Below are 15870 nucleotides of genomic sequence, written 5' to 3'. Positions count from 1 at the left end.
TGGAGAATAACTTGACTCTCTTTTCTTTGTGGCAGCCCCTGAAATATTGGAACATTGCTATCGTGTCACCCCTAGTCCTTCTTTTCATCAGACTAGACATATCCAGTTCCAGCAACCGTTCTTTATATGTTTTAGCCTCCAGTTCCCTAATCATCTTTGTTGCTATTCTCTGCACTCTTTCTAGAGTCTCAACATCTTTTTTACATCATGGCGACCAAAACTGGATACAGTATTTCAAGTGTGGCCTTATTAACACTTCACTTGATCTTAATTCTATCCCTCTGTTAATGCAGCCTAGAACTATGTTGGCTTTTTTGGCAGCTGCTGTATACTGCTGACTCATATTTAAATAGTTGTCCACTAGGACTCCAAGATCCCTCTCACAGTTAATACTATTGAGCGAGGTACCACATATAGTATACTGTACCTGTACATTTTGTTTTTCCATGGCGATGCTACGCAATTCATTGGTGGGTTCTCTCATTCTTGCTTGATAGGGACTGAGAGTGTACTGTGCCTTTAAATTTTCCTCTGGCCACTCTTCCCTGGTTCTGTGGCTCGTCAGTTATTTCTCTCAGTCTTAGTATAGGGACGTGAGTTTAGTTTCTCTCACCTTTGCTAGGTTTTGCCTTTTTTTTTTTTTTTTTTTGCTCAGCGCTTTGTTGCTTTTGTAGATAGTGTAAATAGTTTGTGTATATAAAAGTTTAAAAAATTTATTAAGTGTGGGAGCGTGAACGAGTGTGAGGCTCCTGCGGAGGCAGCTAACCTTCGGCTGCTGATGTGGGCTTCGCTGGGAAGCTGGCTTGACTGTCCCGTTAAGAATTTGCAGTGAGCGGAGTTTCTCCTCCTCGAAACTCTGAATAGCTTGAAGGCTGTATTTCTTGGCCGCCGGTGAGCAGTTTGGGATCGCTGGTCCGCTGGTTGTCCCTCTGCTGCCATTTCGTTCCCTCCTTAGTCGGCGGCTACAGAGTACCTGCTCGGGGCTCCAAGTTCACACTCTGTCTTGGATTTTGCCTCGCGGTGCTTAAGGGACTGCTGTCTCTCGCGCCTTGTCTGTCAAGCCTTAGCGGACAATTTCAGCGTTTTTTGTGCAGAGAAAGGACTGCAGAGCTGTTTGGAATTTTGCGCGCTTTTTTCGAGCTCCATTTTGTGGGCTAATTTAAGTGAGGCTGCGCTTTCAGGGACTGTCTGCCCCTTGCGCATATTATCCAGACTCACCAACAGAGGCTGCATTGTCGTGAGTAGCGAATTTACCCTTGGGACTCCGCGCCATTTTTGGACACCATTGGGGCCTGGCGGCAATTTTAACGGGAATTTTACTCCCATTTAAACTGTGGTGGCTGGAACCTGGGACATTGAACCAACTTGGTGGCTATTCATTACAAGCTTAGCACCATTTCAGGCACCTGGTATTCTGCCTTGGATAATTACCATGGCTGACCAGGAATTTTCATCAGATCCTGAGCAGGCTCCAATTACTCCCAGGCCTAAGAAAACTTCCAAGAAGAGGTCTAGGGCCCAGTCCTCAACCATTTCTACTACCCTGGCTTCCAATACCGGGCAGCCTTCCAGTAGTTCTTCTACCATGGACAGGGAGGAGCAGAGGAGGCACAAAGCTTTGGAAAGGCAATTTACCAGAGCTCAAAAACAAGCTCAGCTCAGCAGGGAGATAGTTGAGGAGATCTCCTCTAACCAGCAAATTGTTGGCGGTCAGGGATCGGATTTGTCCCCTCAGGCATCTCAAGTTGCAAGTTCTGTCCCCAGGGGAGACATTTCTGCTCCATTTCAAGAAGCCATGTTGGCTAGTAGATCGGGGCCTTCAGCAACTTTTACACCTATGGCTGCTGGCCTCCGTCCACCAAAGGGACTAGGTTGGCCCCCTCAATTGGATTTTCAAGCCCTCTTCATGGATGCTTTAGCCAAGGCAATTACTTCTGGGCTACAGCAAGGGAGACAAACTCAGTCGGGAATACCAGCTTGGCAGATGCCATTACCTCCTCCTCCCATATCAGCTTCTTTGCCCCCTCCTCCCATACCACTTCCTCCTCCCATACCGGCTCCGGTATCTCAGGCTCCATTAGAAACACCTAGTGAGGATTCATACACTGCAGGAGAGGATCAGATTGAGCCTGAGTTCTCAGATGATGATGACCTAGCACTGGATAGGCTGGCATTCACCACCTTGTTCAGGCCTGCCGTCTTTAAAATGTTACTCAGGAAGGCTAAGGCTGCTATGAACATGGGCATGATTGTTAATCCGAGCGCCCAGGGGTCAGCAGAGGCACACCCTCATGGCGAACTATTTGCTGTGCCTACTCCAGATCAGGACTTTATCCTGTGTCCTGATCTTTTTAAGGACGTTATTAAGAGACAATGGGATTCACTGGGTGTTCTATCTGCCCCTAGTGGACACGACAAAAAACTCTATTGTGCTGACCCGACACTGGAAGATCTTCTTAGTTTACCTCCTTTAGATCCTCCGGTAGTCAGCCTGTCTTCATCTACTGTCTTGTCCTCGGACGCCGTGGAGGTTCTGAAGTCCGAGGAACGAAAGGCTGAAGTCTCCTTCTGGAAAATGCACCAGGCGGCTGCTTGGGCAGTGAAAGCTGCAACTTCTGCAACTTTCTTTAATAGAGCTGCCTTGATCTGGCTTCGCCAGTTACAGGAAAGGTTGCCCCCGGATGACACCAGACTTAACCAAGACCTTAACAAGTTAGTGGCCGCTACAGAGTATTCGGCAGACGCATCCTTAGATGCAGCCAGATTTGCGGCCAGAGCAATGGCGTCGTCTGTCATTTCACGCAGACTTCTGTGGCTTAAGCCTTGGAAGACTGATTCCAAGTCAAAATGGAAGTTAGCCTCCGCCCCTTATCAAGAGTCTTCTCTCTTTGGGGCAGCTCTGGAGCCTATATTAGTAGAGGCGAAAGACAAAAGGAAGGTGTTACCTACTACATACAGCAGACAAGAACATAGGTTTACCCCCTATAGTCAGCGGCAGCCCTTTTGTGCGGAGTCAGGGCCCAGGGGGTCCTATTATAATAGATCGTTTTCTCAAGGGTTTGACCATTTCGCCAATAGACAGGGAAGTAGTGATAGGGGGAGGTTCCAATCCACCTCCCATAGGCCCTTCAGGGGCACAGGCGCCCATTCCACTAGATGGGGCAAATGACTCCTTCCCGCTCATTCCCATTGGGGGATTCCTTCATTTTCTGCCCCAGTGGGAGTCCTCCACGTCTGACCCCTGGGTTCATCGGACAGTGGGGATAGGACTGACTCTAGAATTTTTAACTGTTCCCAGAATTTTTTTCATTCGCTCCTCAGTGTCCCGGCACAAGGACAGACAGGACAATCTCACGGCAGAGATACAGCACTTGCTGGAAATAGGGGCAATAGAGAAGGTTCCAATTTCGCAGGAAGGGAAGGGAGTCTATTCGATCCTGTTTTTGGTACCAAAGTCCTCTGGGGGGTGGAGGGCTATCTTGAATCTCAGGCATCTCAACAAATTCATTCGGTACAAGAGATTCAAGATGCAGTCCCTCAAGACCATCTTGGGTTGTATTCAAAAAGGGGACGTAATGACTTCGATCGATTTGCAAGAAGCTTACCTACATGTTCCGATACACCCTCATCATCGCAAGTACCTCAGATTTGTGTACGCTGGCCGGCATTACCAATACCAAGTGATGCCGTTCGGTCTATCGTCTACTCCGAGGGTTTTCACCAAACTGTTGGCTGCAGTGGCGGCCACCATTCGGCTGATTCCCATCCGCATATTATGTTACCTCGACGAGATTTTAATTTTGTCCAATTCCCCCCTCCAAACACAGCAGGACATGCTGACCGTCTGTCAGGTCCTGGAACGTCATGGCTTCTCCATAAATCACTGGAAGAGTCATCTCCTCCCTTCCAGGTCCATCGTCCATCTCGGTGCTCGGATCGACTCGGAGGCGCTTCAAGTTTTTCTTTCGGCAGAGCATCAGCAGAACAGCAAGGACTTGGTCCTACATACCCTGACTTTGAGGCAAGTGTCTCTGATAAGCTTATCTCAGTTGCTTGGCAAATTTATTTCCTGTTTAGGGATCGTACCTTGGGCACACCGTCACTCGAGACTGCTCCAGTGGTTCCTTCTGCCATTCCAGAGACGGGGCCAGGGTTCCTCCAGGATCACAGTGTCGCTTCCAACTCAGGTACGTGTGTCCCTCCAGTGGTGGGCATCGGGGGCCCTCGCAAGGGGCTGCCAGTTTCACGAATCCACCAGGATAGTGCTCACCACAGTCGTGAGCCTCTCCGGCTGGGGGGGTCCCTGGAGACTCAGATGGTCCAAGGGCTCTGGACCCGGACAGACTCTCGGGACAATATCAATGTACTGGAGCTGAGAGCTGTGCGCTTGGCGCTGATCCATTTTCAGCAGACCCTGTTTCACCGTCATGTCCTTGTCCTCACGGACAACATGTTAGCAAAGACCCACATAAATCGGGAGGGGGGCACCCAATCCCTCCCTTTCATGCGGGAGGCAGAGGCATTATTGGACTGGGTGGAGCTTCACCTGTTGTCTTTGAGGGCGGAACATATTTCGGGGACTGCAAATGTCAGGGCAGACTGGCTCAGCAGAAAATGCCTGGATCTGTTGGAGTGGAAGTTGCATCCAGAGCTGTTTCGGGAACTGATACATCGATTCAGTCAATCGCTGGTGGACCTCTTCGCCCATCAGGACAACGTGCAGCTGCCCAGGTTTGTCACACGGTTCCCTTGCCGGGGAGCCGAGGCCTGCAATGCCCTACAGTGTCAGTGGCCACCAGGTCTGCTTTATGCTTTTCCTCCCATCCCACTCATTCCGGGAGTGATCCGCAAACTGTTGCTGGAAAAGGCAGATCTACTTCTGGTCGCACCTCACTGGCCTCGGCACCCCTGGTTTGCCGACCTGGTGAATCTCTCCGTGGATCGGCCGTGGCGCATTCCTCAGGACTGGATATTGCTCAGCCAGGGGGCTGTACTCCATCCAAACCCCCAGTGGCTTCAATTAGCCGTATGGCGCTTGAGCGGATCTGCCTGAGGAAAAATAACATTTAGAGGGACGCTATCCATATCATACAGGCAGCTAGACGTCCGTCGACCGTCAGGATCTACGATGCTTCTTGGAATTTTGTCACTTTGTCAAAGAATGCAATAAGGTTAGTCTGGCATGATCTGTTTTTGATAAACCCATGTTGGCTTTTGGCTATTACTTTGTTTGCTTCTAGGTGTTCACTGATTCATTGCTTGATTATCTTTTCTAGACTCTTCCCTGGTATTGAGGTCAGGCTGATAGGTCTGTAGTTTCCTGGATCTATTTTTTTTCCTTTTTTGAAGATGGGAACTTCACCAGCTCTTTTCCAGTCCTCCCGCAGTTCCCCGGTGCTCCAGGATCTTTGAAAGATATAGTTCAGTGGTTCTGAGATCTCATCTGCCAGTTCCTTCAGAACCTTGGGGTGTAATCTACCTGGTCCTGGTGATTTTAACTCGTCTAGGGTAGACAGGTGCTCACTTACCATTTTCTTCCCTATTTTAACCTGTGTCCTTAATCTGTTTTTTGTGGTGCTGTTTTTGATAGGTTGGACTTTTTTCCCCCTTTGTGTAAAGATAGTTGCAAAAAATGAGTTAAGTAGTTCTGCTTTCTCCCTGTTGCTTGTCACCTTCTTGCCACTTTCTCCCTGCAATGGACCAATTGGTTCCTTGACTTTTTTCTCGTTTTTAACATGTTGAAAGAAGCTTTTTTTGTGTGTTATTTTTTACTTTTGTTGCAAGCCTTTGTTCATTGTGAGCCTTAGCTTTCCTCACTTCATCTTTGCAAGGTTGGGCTATTTGCTGATATTCTGCCTTGGTTATGTGCCCCTTTCCACTTTTTATACTTGTCCTTTTGTCTTTTTTTAAAAAAAAAAGTTTTTATTTTATTTTAAACACATTAAAAACACATTAAAAATCATAACAGCAGCGAGATTACTGATAGGTCAATATTGGAAAAATGATGCTATGCCCACTATTGAAGAATGGACTTTGAAGATGGCTGGTTTTGCAGAGATGGCGAAGATTTCAGCATATTTAAAAGATCGGACACAAGAGACTTATGTATGGGAGTGGAAAAAGTGGATAGATTATGTGCAGAATAAATATCAAACTAGGAAATATCAGATAGCTTTTAATTGAATGTATTATATAGTGATAGAATAATTGGATTGTGAAAATGGGAAGAATATATAGGGGGTGGAGGGATTCAAGTTTTATAAAATATGTTTTTGATTTGGATTATACTCTGTGGAAGTCCGGGGGGGAGGGGAGGGTTGGGGGGGGTCAGGGAGGGTCGGGGGGGTTAGGGAGGGTTAGGGGGGTGAAATTGGGGAGAAAATGTATTTGTAAAACTTTTTCAATAAAAAAAACACATTAAAAATCAAACATGTATATACAACAAAAAATAACACAAAAAAGAAAAAGATCACTTTTATTTTCAGCTATACACAGAACTAGAGAAGTGGGAGAGGATGTGGAAAACGAATATGAAGCTAACAATTGTGATAGCATACAAGGAAAACCAGATGAAAATGTTTTATAGATGCCACCTCCCACTGGCCAGAATTGCGAAAATGTTCCCTACCAACTCCCCGAAATGTTGGAAGTGCAAGACTGGCTACGGAACATACTATCATCAATGGTGGACCTGCACGATGGCACAAAAATTCTGGAAGAAAATCAAAAGTTGGATAGTAGAAATAATTCAGAATCCAATAGAGGGAAAACTGGAACAATTCCTGTTAGGAATCTCAATAGATAATTATACTAAAGAAATACAGTACCTTATATTGCATATATTGACTGCAGCACATATTCTATATGCACAATATTGGAAGAAGGAAGCACTACCAACGGAAGAGGATTTAATTAAAAAAAATCTAGAATATGCAGAATTAGATAAATTAACTAAAGAAATTAAGGGGAAAGAAGAATCAAAGTATTATAAGGTTTGGAGTAGATGGTATGAATGGTTGAAACATAAGGAAATAAGTTAAATGAATGAAGAAAGGAAGGGGGAAATATGTATGATCTTTTGTTAGTAAAGAAGAAATGATATAAAGTAGAAAATGAACGTCAAATAAATTTATATTTAAATATCTGTAAATATTGATCTATAGAAAGAACAGACCGCTGTGTATAGCTGGATCTTTATGGTGGAGGGGGCTGATAGCGTGGCAGCTCAATAGAGTGGAGTGGCTGAATTAGATACCTAATTTCTGCTTGAAGAGCACAGATTAGATACTCTAGATAGGTAATCTGTCCATGTAGACTAGTAATTTATTTACAAAGAGGACAGTGTCCAAATTGGAAAAGAGTACTGCGAAAGACAGCTGCAAAACAAGTATTGCACTGAACTAAGCCAGTCATTCTGAAATAAAATAAAATCGGAATCTCAGGTGGATTTACCCTGAATGTATTATTGCTATTTTTGTTTTATAGTTATATGATTTGCATGCCATATACCTTTGTCCTCTGTCCTCCCCCTCAGTCTCCCCCATTTACAGCCAGCAGCTCCTTCCAGCAGCCTCTGGGAAGTTCAAATGGAATGGAAGCAGGCTCACTCTACCCTAGGCTCACGTAAACCTTATGGAACATTATGTTTCACTAAAAAGAGTTGATTGCATAAAATCAACTCATTGGGGATGTTTGATGATTTCCCAAAAGTCCAGAATATTCAGTGGTAGCTTACAAAAAAGATAAGGAAAAAAAACCCTGTGAGAACTGATTTGCTTAAAACTTTTAAAAATATACAATATTCTATAGAAAAGCCTGGTTGCTGTGCTTCTGAGAACTCTGGACAAGACTTCTTAAAAGCTGATGTACAGAAACATTTATTATAGGCCCCAAATGTATGTTATGCTGAATAGCAGAGTTTCAAAAGAAGAAATTCTACTCATCCAGTTTTATTATTATATATGGAAACCTGGAATAACTTTCAGACTGAGTTCTAGTATTCGTTGTATTCAAGTACATGCCTTTAAAATTAAAGTGGAAGTCTTCAGTCTTGTGCAGATTTTCTGGAAAATAAATCTCACTTGACACATTATTCTGTTATTTAAGCCTTATTTCAGAATAAACATCCACAGAACTGTGTGCAAAATTGTTTTTACATCCAAATCCTTTTTGTCTAGCATCTTTCCTTTTATTTGCTATTTTGCCTGTGGTCGCCAACTCTTTTTATTTTCATGATGAAATGCACTTTGCATAAGTTCCAAAGAGTATCCTTAACTTCAGTTTGAAACAGCCCACACAATGAGGTCCCAGAGGTCCAGATCTGGGCACAATCCTTAGGTGGATATACCTCACAAAAAGAAGTGGGAAAGCATTTTATTTCAGTGATGTCACTTCCTTTCTATGGCCACAAAGATATTATTGATCATTGCATAGTCAACCAGATGTTCAGATTGGGTTTGGGATTTTTGTCTACCTATTGAGTCCTTACCAAGGACATGGGATAAGCAAATCTGGAAGTTTGATGGTATTACAGATATCATTGCAGGATGGAAGCTATTCCAAGTAAAGCTGCCTTCTGCAATTGATTGATGGTGAATTTGTCAATTTCTATGGTGTTTAAGTGGTGCTCCAATTGGATTGTACCCAAGGTGTCTATTACTATTGGTACTATCTTTGCTTGCCTTTGCCACAGTCATTCTATTTCTATTTGTAGATCTTTGTATTTTGTTATCTTCTTCAGTTGTTTCTCTTCTATTCTGCTGTCTCCAGGCACTGTCTGCTGTCTCCAGGCACTGCCACATCCACTATCCAGACATTTTTGTCTTTTTGTCTTTCTTATCGACAACGGGTGTTATCCCTTAGCAACGTCTGGGGTGTTATGTGGCAGGTGCCTGTCTGACTGAATTCTAAAGTCCCAGAGCAATTTAACTTCTTCATTTTCTATGACTTTCTCTATTTTATAGTCCCACCACTTCTTGCTTGCTAGCAAATGATATTTCTTGTAGATTTTCCAATGCACCATTGTTACTACTTTGTCATGCCACTGCTTGTAGTCAGTTTGTGCGATCTTCTTGCAGCAGCTTACTAGGTGGTCCACTGTTTCCTCAGCTTCTTTGCCTATGCAAAGGCAGACACTTACTGTCTCTTGCTGTTTTCTCAATTCTGACTTTGTTGTTATTATTATTATTCCTAAATTAACCTTTCTATTTGATATTCACCAATATGTTGGTTTACAGTTGTCCTAGTATATTGTTTATGAGAGATGTAATCAAATACTGTACATATAGGAAACAAATCCAGTTTATTTCACTATAGCATACATGGCCTTTACATTAAACAGAGGCTTTTTTCAAGATAGTGTACCTTCTTTTGAACAAAGACACTAATTTTTGTAATTTTCCATAGGAATTCAGCATGTGTTGTGAGTAGATCTGAAAAATAATCAGTGAAAATATTTATAAACAGCACATAACTGCTGACTAGATAGCAAGCAACTATAGGCTTCCACAGGGGAACAAGTAATAAGATGTGCATATTCACACAACTAACATACTTTTGTTTGATGTCTGATGAAGGTTTTGTATCTTTGCACAATTACGATACATGTATTGTCATTTTGTCATTGGCACAATTTCTTACAGAAGCCACTACAGACAACCTATATGAAAGATGATTTATCCAAAGGCAGTCACACAATTTGACCATTGACCACTCAAAGTGTCTTTTAAAAATATATACACATGTACTGAGTTCAATATTACAAATAGAACATTGTAGATTATATCTCAAATATAAAATTGTTTCATGAGGTTGCCTCAGAGACTCACCTGCCCATTGTAGCATAATTATATTATCTCTGAATTAGTCAGAGAACCAAAATTCTAAAATTTAATGTTTTCATTCATTTTCCTCTGCTTTTTTTCTCTTTTCACATCATTTTTAATCTTCTCCACTTTTTTAATATCTTCTCCATTTTATTTCCTTCTTCCCCATCCTCAAATTTCATGAACTGAAACATTGCTTATTAGCTGTGTAAGTTTTTGATGTTTGTTGCTACATTTCTGTTTCTGAAAGTCAATGTTTCAAATACTTATTTACAGGTCAGCAATCCAGTTTAATTAAAACTGAATAAAACCTACAGAGTAGAATTACGAAACAGAATGTACAAAATAAAATAAGACATACAAGATCTAAAAATTTACAATCATGCTTGCACTATTTGGCCATCTGCAATATGAGAGTTTTACCACCTGCAAAAACAGTTTTTATTACTTATCTACTAGTAAAAATTGTACATACCTTTCTCCAGTTTGTCATGGGAATGAAGTTAAGAGATAGATCTTTATATGTCTTAACAGAACTTGAAATATGTAGAATGTAAGTTTGTGTTTCAAAATTGCCATTTTTACAAAGATAGAGCATTTCCACATATGAAATTTTATGAAATTTTCTATGCCATCCACTGATGATGAAAGTGAAGGTTTAACTTCTAAGCTTAGACTTTTGTGCTCAGATTTCCAAAATAATTTCATTAAGGACAATAATACAGTAGTGATATTTTCCTGACCAAACATATTTTTGGTTGCCACATAGTTAACAATGGTAATTGGGATCAGAATTTCTTGGTTAACAATTGTAATTGGGATCAGAATTTTCACTGCTAAGCAATGTCATAAAACATGAAATCACTTGACTGTACTGCTTAGCGACAACAATTCCAGAATCTGGTTGCCATGGTTAAGGGAAAAGTACACTGTCATTAAGCATGAACCTCATATAATCACAATTTTTTCAGTTTCTCCATTGACTCTGCTTATCAAAAAGTGATCACATGACCCCAGGTCACTGCAACCGTCATAAATATGAACCAGTTGCCAAGTATCTGAATTTTGATCCCATGACCATAGGAATGCTGACCATAGGGTCATAAGTGTGAAAAATGGTGATAAATCACTTTTTTTCAGTGATGATGTAACTTTGAACAGTCACTAAATGAACTATTGTAAGTCAACGACTACCTCTATTGGGAAATGAGAACTATGATCGACAAAAAAATAATAAAAATGTTTCACTGCATTTGAATTACCATATTTTTCGGACTATAAGACACACCGGTGTATAAGACGCACCAAGATTTCGAAGAGGTAAAAAAGAAAAAAAAGTTTTTGCCCTCCCTAGCCCCCAGGAGCATTCTGCAGGCCTCCCAAACCCTCTGTGTGACCCATTTTTCAGAAAAACAGGCAAAAACCGGGCCCATTTTTGTGAAAAATGGGGTGCTCAGAGGGTTTGGGAGGCTTGCAAAGTGCTCCTGGGGGCTGGGGAAGGGCAAAAACGCCCCTGTTTTTGCAAAAATTGAGCAAAAAATGGGCCTGTTTTTTGCAAAAATGGAACGAGCAGGGCGGGGCCTTGGGAGGCCAAAAACGGTTGTATTTGGTGTATAAGAGGCACCAACATTTCCACCCACTTTTTGGGGGGGAAAGGTGCGTCTTATACTCCGAAAAATAAGGTACTCAAATAGGACATCTGCTTGGTAAGAGTATTTTTCTTTGATACGAATGCAATTGAAAAAACACAGATTTTTAAGTGGAATGCCATGAATGGCCAATATGATTTCAATAACCTTTAAAATCCAGTATTTGGGAAAGTCATTGGCCAAACACAGTAAATTCCTAGGTGTTCCCCACCACTTCAGGCTAACTTTAATTGTTCTTGGCACTTCCAAAAAAGTTCTGAGATGCATCCATTCATCATTCTTTTTAAAGAAAATCTATTATTTATCAATGTTGCCAATATTGTGATTTGTTCAATGAAAGCAAAGATGTTAGTTCCAAGCAAACAGAAAATGACCCCAGCAGATATTTTTCAATTCATTTCTTCATGGTTTTTTAATTCAGGGGGAAAAAAACCCAAAAGATTCTTTTGCAATTCTGTCTGAATTACTTCAATCTGTTGCATGAACAATTTTCTGTTAGAAATGTTTTCCAAAAAAAATCTTTCCACACTTATTTAATAGAGAGGATTATGTAATGCAATGGAACATATTCTGGATATGCATAAGATTGGACTATAAATTTCACTGAAAGTTATGGAATATAGTTTCTAATTAATGTAAATCTTTTATAACCCTTATGTTAAGATTCTGTTATATTGTATGTTGTTATTGACTAATTCACAGATGAATGTATAATTATTGCAAATTTATTCTTTTTCTGGGATTCGCTTATAAACCAAATTGGGACATCTACTTTTAAAGATAGAATATAAATTATTATAACAAACAAATAAATTATTACCTTATGTTTGTGGTGAAAATAAATGCTGTGGACATTTATTTCTGATATTTAGTTTGTGACTGGACTGTTCACATGTATTCAATGCCATATTCATTGCATGTATGGTGTATCAAAAAATCAAAAACATCAAAAAAAAAAAAAAACCAAGAAACCCCCCCCCCTAAAATAAGGATTTTGTGTTTGTGATCTCACATCAGATCATCTCCTACACTCAAATAAAAAAGAGAACCCCCCCCATTTAAGTTTAATCATTGTTATTGTTGTTCCACTGAAACATCTGGAGATGCCATTAACAATGCTTTTATTCAGAGCCATAAATCCACATTGTTCAACCACCTAGGAGTTTAGTGCACTCCTGTAATTTTCCCATGAAGTCACTGCTCTTATTATTCAGTTAAGTGCTTTTGGCTAAAAAGAATATATTCATTCATGCATGACTACACATGTTTGGAAGAAGGGAAAAAAACCCTTCCCTTCACTGCTTTTTTCATGAACCAAAGTCATTCCCTCCATCAGGAATGTACCAATGAAAATTAAAATGTGCACTTGTAAATGATTTATCTCCCTTGTGATGTTGGACCTTTGGAAGTACAAAAGTTGGGGAAGTTCAGTTACTCTAGGAGGGTCTGCTGTCTTTCTAGCAAAATTTCTTTACAGACTTCAGAGGCCTCTGTCTTTGTACCAAGGGAGATAGTGCTGCAGATTGAGCTCAGCCAGTCAATAGACCAACATGAAAGAGCTGTTACAAAATCATTAGCATTACCAAGATAGTTTAGAAAACTTGTAACAGATGGTTGGAAGTGTGGCTTTTTGTTTTGTAGAGAAATGGCGACCCTTTAGAGGTAAGATTTTGTTGAAATGATGAATCAGACAAAGATATTTTCAAGCAAAGCTAGCGAAGAAAGTGCAAAAACACACACTTCAAACAGCTGATTTTGAGAGCTCTGCACCTGCAACACAAACTGGGTGGTTTCTGGCTGGGTTGCTTCAAGTATTCCAAGTACACTGAGATAGGGCTCTTATTTTGTGACTTACGAAATTGGCATTTTTTCTAGTCACCCCAAAACAGCAGAGGAAATTAGTCATGCTATTGTAGATGGTTTGGGTTTGGGTCATGCTGTTGTAGATGGTTTGGGTGATGTATAAGTACAGTGCTGAGGACAAAAAAGAAATGAAGCATATGACCAGAGAAAAGAAGATGGCTTGGAACTCTCCTCCTACTTTTTTAAAAAATTGCTATGTGGAAATGCAAGATTGCTGAATTATTTTATAGATAGATAAGACATTGTGTATTGTGTATCCATAATAGCATTATGGTGCTTCATATACACAGAGTATTAGGGTTGCTGAAATTCTGCAAATAGTGTCTGTTAAACTTTTGTGTGTGTGAATTCTGTGTATGTTCTAGTGATCTGTGGATGTTGAGCTTTAGGCTTCCTTTGTGATTTCACTGGAATTATTGAGGTTTAACTTATGTGTGCTCTCCTCATGGTCTTCTTACAAAATAATGAGAAATTACAGAGCCTGTTTGGTGTAGTGGTTAACTGCTCAGGTCGAATTTGGGAGACCATGAATTCTAGTCCTCCCTTAAGAAGCTGACTGTGTGACTTTGGGCCGCACATTCTCTGATTTTAACATACCTGACAGAGTTGTTTTGTGAAGAAAATAAAAGCTGTTACCTTAAATTGCACAAAATAAACGTGGTATATAAATTCAATGTATTAATAAAAAAAACAGCTATTTTTTCTTGTAATCTATGGATTGAGCTATTCAGAGTTCATGTAAAGAAATTGAAAATGCCTTTGTCTGTTTTCTCTGTTTAAAAAGAGGTGCATGTGTATGTGAGATATTTTTCAGCAATAGATTGTAATTCCTTTTTCCCTGCAGTGTGAAAATAGTGTTACATTCCTATTGTTTCCTGTAGGAATTCATTAAATTTATTTTTCAAAAATGTTTTAGAAATCATTCATTTGGCCAATTTTTAATAGTTTCAGTGGTAGATAACACTCAACATGGATTACTATTCCACCCACTCTTGTGGTTTAGAAGTGAAGAAAGGGAAACAGAAATGAATTCTAAGTTCCTACTGTTGGCCAGAATTTTCTCAATGTTCCAGACTATTGAAGACATTCTGAATTTCTTCCATCAGAAGAGCCAATTTGAAATACTGTATTTTGACAGATGTGGAGGCTGTTTTGTTCCAAGTTCGAAACAAAAGTAAGTACGGTAAGTTGCTCTTCTAAAATTCTGGTTCAGAGCAATTCTAATTATTCACTAGATAACTCATGACTTATTGACCCATCCTTCCTTCTACAAATAATATAAGTTGGTGCTGTTTCCCCTCCAGAAGGAGGCAGAAAGAAGGTGAGGTATAGCCTTTCCATCTTCCCTTGTATCATGCAATCTATGGGTTTCTGGGGAGTGGGATTGGAAATCACAATCTAGTGACCTGAGCTAATTGTGGTGACACTGCAGTGAGCACAACTTTGCAATATACTGTATTTTTCGGAGTATAAGACGCACCTACCTTTTTTGGTGAGGAAAACAGATGAGAGCAAAGCAGCTTAGAGTCAGGAGGCCGATCCAATCAACTTGTGCTAATTAGCCTGTGCTGAAGTTGAAAGGAGCTGTTTTTTCTTGCTGTTTGCTTGCAAGGAGGCAACTGCTGCAAGGCAGAGGCCAAAGGGTGGGGGTCAGTGGGTGGGCAGGGCTACATTTGGTGTATAAGACGCACCTAAATTTTCATCTCCTTTTAGGAGGGGGGAAAGGTGCATCTTATACTCAGAAAAATACGGTAATTGGTGTGAAGATCCTTGCAATTTCAGTTACACTGGAGTAATGAGTCCTTGGTTCAAAATTATTGCTCTATGATGTCCCATTACAAACACAAAGGAAAGTTTAGTAGCATATGGGTTCAAGTTCATTTATTTTACTTACTGAATTCCTAGTAAATTGAGATAAGTATACATGAACATTTGGTATAATCCATTGATATTTAAATTACCCTTATTCTTTTGAAGAGTATTGAAATATATGCACTTCCCTCTCCAACTGCAAATCAGATGAATCTGATGATGAAAATGTGAATGAATTAATATACAACTATAGACTAGCTGTTTTTAAGGAATCTTAGCAAACATTCAGATTCCTATGGTTATAGAAACATGGTCTATTACAGTTTGGTGCATTGGCTGTCACTATAGTTTAATTCTATTTTTATCATAAGGATATCAAATCAAACACTTAAAGCAGCTTCATTTCTTTTTACACATAGTCTTCAATTTATGACCTCACTTGGCCCCCAAATTTCTGTTGCTAAGCAAAACATTTGTTCAGTGAATTTTGTTCCATTTTATGACTTTTCTTGCAATAGTTGTTAAGTGAATCACTGAAATTATAAAGTTAGTAACAAGGTTGTTAAGTGAATCTAGCTTCCCCATTGATTTTGCTTGTCAGAAGGTGGGAAAAGGTGATCACATGACAGTGCAATAAATATGAGTTAGTTGCCAAGTATCTGAATTTTAATCACAAGACCACAAGGATGCAACAACAGTTGAAAGGGGGAATAATGGTCATA

At 40.4% G+C, this 15870-nt stretch overlaps 1 long non-coding RNA gene across 1 annotated transcript; it reads right to left on the bottom strand.

Moving 5' to 3' along the window:
• Positions 1 to 9282: 9282 nt before the first annotated feature.
• On the bottom strand, positions 9283 to 10647 carry LOC117664988 (uncharacterized). Its single transcript, XR_004591220.2, has 2 exons — positions 10300 to 10647; positions 9283 to 9431 (listed from the first exon to the last, which is right to left on the bottom strand). It is a non-coding gene; the product is annotated as an uncharacterized LOC117664988 (long non-coding RNA).
• Between the last annotated feature and the right edge of the window lie 5223 nt (positions 10648 to 15870).

This window comes from Pantherophis guttatus, chromosome 4 (genome assembly GCF_059756535.1).
Source record: "Pantherophis guttatus breed Tessera chromosome 4, ASM5975653v1, whole genome shotgun sequence".
In the NCBI taxonomy this organism is placed as follows: Eukaryota; Metazoa; Chordata; class Lepidosauria; order Squamata; family Colubridae; genus Pantherophis; species Pantherophis guttatus.
Note: the sequence above shows the minus strand (reverse complement) of the source record. Positions and strands in the feature narration are given on the sequence as shown.